The sequence below is a fragment of the Arachis ipaensis genome, chromosome B07 (assembly GCF_000816755.2).
Source record: "Arachis ipaensis cultivar K30076 chromosome B07, Araip1.1, whole genome shotgun sequence".
NCBI classification, from domain to species: domain Eukaryota; kingdom Viridiplantae; phylum Streptophyta; class Magnoliopsida; order Fabales; family Fabaceae; genus Arachis; species Arachis ipaensis.
In genome coordinates, this window is record NC_029791.2 from 18,734,385 (window position 1) to 18,739,976 (window position 5,592).

Sequence of the window (5,592 nt, forward strand, 5' to 3'; positions counted from 1 at the left end):
CAATAATAATATATTCATTATAATATATGTAAATTTTACTAAGAAAGCACAACTATGTACTTCTTTTGGTTATATATGTATGTGATTATGAAAGTGTTAGTTTTTTTCTCTTCTTTATGAGGTTCAAATCCAATTTTTTATGTATCTCTTTGCACTCTTTTGCCATTGTCCCAATATTTTGGAAGTCATTGAGAGTGAGAGAGAGTAGTCACAAGAGTGTCAGAGAAGAGGGAAAAATAAAATTTTATTTTTGTAAGACCCGGTTAATTAACGGCTAATTAACCCATAAATGAGAATTTATTCTAGAAAGCTAAAAATGTTATTTTTATGGCTAAATGTGATAGAGTGTCGATGAGTTTTAAGGCCATCCACGCGTGCGCGTGGAGTGCGCGTATGCGTGGCCCTGTTTTCATCCCAAAGTTGATTTTTGAGTTTTAAAAGCCAAACTTCATACTTCTAAGCCTCCGATCTCACCACTTATGTCTTAAATCATTATGATATGACTAGCATGAGGAAAAGGGCTAGTGAATGTGGTAACTTGCGAGTGAAGCAAGGGAAAAATGAATGATCCATGAGGATCAAAGATGATTATGTGAGATGTGGAGGATGGCGGTGGAAGTGCTTGTTATGCCATGGGCCGAATGGCCGTAATTGTTAATGAGATGGCTGGATTATGCCGTGTGGCGGCGGAGCCATGTTTATGGCTAAGTATAAATGCATATATGCTGTTGAATGAATTGTGAATGTTTGCACTTCCACCATCGGAGATGAGGGTTTCCCTGGGTAGTAGCAGTGGCTAGCCACCACGCGCTCCAGGTTGAGACTCGAAGCTCTTTTAACCCTATGTCGTAAGTGTGGCCAGGCACTGTGAAAGGCCCGGATGAGCTCGCCCCCGTAAATATTCACCAGTGAGGGTGATGGATATGGATCATGATTATGATCAAGTTTATGATGAGTATAACTCGAGTTGGGGATGCACGACAGAGGGACAGTCCAATGATTAGCTACCAGGACTTGTCGGGTTGGCTCTATAACCGACAGATGATATCATCAGCCACTAGGGACAGGCATTCATCATATGCATACTATGTGAATTGTTTGAGATTGCCTATTTGACTGCATATTACTTGCTAATTGTCTAAATGTCTTAACTGCTCCTATTTGTATATTCTTTGTCTGATATAACTGTGTTTGCTATATTATACTCCTGCTGGTGGTTGGGAGGTCTGAAGGAATTGGAAAGGGAAGTATTAGTTAGACTGAAGAATCTTTAGTCAGTTGCCACTTACGGTTTAGCTTGTTTATAAGCTTTGATATTATCTGGAAGAAGCTCTAGGATTGCCTTTGGCTTTCCTCTATTATTATGTATTATATATGTGGAAGCTGTTACCGTGCTGGGGACCTCTGGTTCTCACCCATGCGGATTTTGTGGTTTTCAGATGCAGGACGCGAGGCTTCTCGTTGAGGCATGCTGGAGACTTCTGGATTAGCGAAGATCCTTTGTTCTCGGGACTCTGTTTTGGGTTATATATCTTGTTTAGATACTTTTATCTCCATTAAATAATACAAACTGTGATGACTCCTTCTAGAGGGGATTTTTGGAGAATAGGTTTTCTGTATTTGTGTCCCTTTGGGTTTCCTTTGGGGTTTCCTTATTTTATCATATGTATATATTGCTATGCTCGGACCGATTCTCTTCGCAGCCGGATTTTGAGTCTTGATATTCTTGTTTTTGACACTCTTTATATATATAATCTCGCGTTAGCTTATCCCGGTTCGTTACGTTATCGATCGGAGTGTTGCGCGTTCGAGTTACGGTTTTTGTTTACCCCCTTTTTCTACAAAGGCTCCTAGTTATAATCAATTATTCATACTACTATACGTACTAAATTTTTGTTTTAGAGGTCGTAATACCTTGCCATCTCTGAATTATGACTTAAGCATAAGACTTTGTATGGTAGGGTGTTATAATTTTTATGCAGAGTAACTGATTTTAAACAGTATTTTTTCATTTGTTCACATTTAGATCGGTCAAAAATTTGGACTGCAAGTTCATCCCATCTTTTTTTTCATTCTGAACGGTGGAGATGTTGATTGAAGGTTTATAGTGGGAGAAACTAGTTTCGAATAACAACTCTAATTTTAGGTATTTTTCATCTTGTTACTCATTTGTAAGCTTTGGTGTTTTGGCTAATTGTATGTTCGATTTGTGCTTTGTTTGAGACTTTCTTGTATTTCATATTTGATTATAGTGGAACTATTTTATTGGTTTGAACGACTCGTGGTTTTTAACTCATACATTGAGGGAGATTTTTCACGTTAAAATACAGTGTGTTCTTGTTGTTGCTTTACTTGATATATTTGTTTGTTAATAGTTGCTGTCATATTATTTTGTGAGTGCCTTCATATTATTCTTATCTTCGATATTTCTGTTATTTTCGCTATTGGGTTCTTTCAAAAAATTTTATTATAGTTTATTTATAGGCAATCATGAATGACCAATATTGACTAAAATGAGTTTAGTGAGCACATGCATATATCAAGTACCCAAGATAAGAATTAATAAGACACTAATGCATAAAAAATAATGATATATATATACTCAAGGTCCTAAAGAATGGTGACCAACCGCTTAGTTTTCCTCCCTTTGTTAGTTATCAGATCTCTAGGATCTTTTTTGCCAACAACCTTGCTAATCAGATCTACAAATGAAATAATTAATATGATATTATGTGAAAATAGTTTATATTACCATAACATGCAGTGTTTAAGAAAAAAATATAGTAAACTAACTAAACATATCAAAATCTTGTATTTTGTCGGTCGTTAGTAGATCCACAAAGGACTTAAGGCAGAAAACATAAAAGGAAAGCTAGGATTCTGAATATGATTCACCAGAATTTTTTGAGAGAATGTCAACACCATTCTACTCACACCATTTTTTTTCTTCGTCTTGTTGTCGAAGACTACAAAATTAGTCATTGTATACATCTGAAACTCAATAATGACACCACTTCATTTTTTCACTAACTCCCTCAAAATAGTGCAAGAATATTTTACCATTCTGTTTTAACATCACAAACAATGAACAAAATAAATATTATATATTTATTGACTTTGGAATACCACCACTCAAAGTAAAAAAAGAAATAGCATGCATAATAAATAAATTACCATATTAAATGATACCTTGATATCTTGTAGAATCATTTCAATCGAATCTATTTCTCTCTTAATGTATTTATTTGGAACCTCCCATATCCTAACAATATACATTTTGAAATACCATTATAGTTTTCTGGGATTAACATCCATAATTAAATTATATTGTTTTTCCATTTTTTACAGGTATGGAAGCAATTTGATGGCCAACATATGTTTATAATAGGTTTCTTTTATGAAATGAAAGCTTGGTACAGGGGCTGAAGAACCTGTTTAAATTGAATGAAGATACTTTGAGTCAATGTTTGAATTTGAATATTTTGAATACTTTAAAATCATCTAAAGTGTAAAGTCTTATTTACCTATTCACTTTATCTCTCATCATGACACTTGTCAACCAAAAAGATTGGATATTTATCATGTAATTGACTTATACACTTGTCAAGCAAATAAGCATGCACTAGTTACTTATTATATATTAATAGATACACTAAGACACACTAAGATATTGTGTCTTGCTTCACAAGCTAACTATCTTCTATTGAAATTAACATTGTCATTAACTAACAACGAGTTATTTGTGTTTTTATTTTTATTTTCGTGACTTTATTACAAGGAGAATTTGATTTTTAGTGGCGATTTTATTGATATTTTGCAGTGATTTCAAACAGATACAAAATAGATTTATGGCACTTAATTAATTGTCGTTCTTTAATGTTCTAGTAAACGAATTTGCGATATCTTTTAACAATTGTTGAAATAAACATTGTAAAATGGATAAATTAATTTACATAAATTATCGCTATTTTGTTTGTTATTTATATATAAAAAAAAATTATGCATGTTTTTTACACATTTTTTAGTTGTCTATAGTATCTCTCAATCTAATAGAAAAAAAGACTAGTTCATTATTAGGAAATTTTATCACCATTATTTTTGCCAATTTGGATGAATTTTTGGTGGTATTGGATATGGATAGGATTCTAAATGCAAGCTGCAGGAGTCCATTTAGCTGGGCCTTGATGAAGTTAATTTGGATCTAAAGGAACACTGAACAAACAAAACATCACTAATGTCTTCTGTTCAGAAAAAAAAAATGGCACTAATCTTCTTTGTTCTCCCATAAAAACATTTTTTATTAATTTTAATGCACTAATTAATAAATAATTTATATAATTATTTAATCACATTTATTTTTTAAGATGACCATTTACATGGTTAAGTGTGAAAGTTTTACTAACCTAACAATAGGTAAATAAATACAAATGTAAAACTTGTTTACATGAAGGTAAAACTTTTTTTTTTAACTAAACCTAACAAGGCCTGTTAATATAAAAAGAGAAAAGAATAAATAAAGATCAAATAAGGAGTTGATGAAGAATGGAAAAACCATTTTACATATTCACTATAGAGAGAAAAAAATGTTTTATTATTAATACTACTCAAAAACTGGGACTCCGGCATGATTCTTTCAAAACTACTCAAAGACTCAAACTTTATATATATCATAATTAAGAAAAGTAAAAAATAATATATTTGACACCATATTTAGCCATGATGACAAAAAGAGAAAGAAATAAAAATATCACTAATTAAGTGGAAGAATAATTAATAGAAGGGGACCATGGTTGCATGAAGCATTTGAATGTGAAATGAAACTATGAAGTGGGTTTCTTTGAAATGTCTCACTCCATTGTTTGCTACTTAGCTTCCATCTCCATTTGTCTCTGTAAGCACAAATACCATACCATGTCATTGAAATGGACACCTTGCATTCATACCAATGATACTTTTGTTTATATTATATATATTATAAAAATATATAATTTAGGATCTAATTAAATTCTTAATTATAGATACATTTAATTTGTGAAAAAATATTCAATTAATTCTAGCATTATTTTATATTAGAAATTAAAAAATTTAATTATAAAATTAAAAGTAGTGTAAAGATTTAATTAAAAAAATATAGAAATTTAATTAAAAATTTAGTAAAATTATAAAAAATAATAAAATAATTAAATCTTAATTTTACAAATAATGACAAATAGTACTTTTTCAAATGGCGACAGATCAGCAGAAACACTCAAACTGGAACTTAATACCGAATCAATGCTCAGTGATGAAATTATCTTCTTTTTATGATCAAAAGGTGATGTTAATTACTTTACGAGTAAGTTTAAATTAAGGGATTTAATGGACTTGTGAATCTTTCTCTTTGTTATGAACTAATACATACTAATTTATAGATACTTTAATAGATGGAATAACTCCTCGGAAATTTCAAAGTTTTTCTATGTCTAAAATAACGTTTGAATCTTTGATACTTGATTAAAATGAGATGAGTCATTTTACTTAACTACATCTCTAAATTACTTATAGGAAGAATGTTAAATACTAATGAAATTTATTGTTTTTAGCAAGTCAATT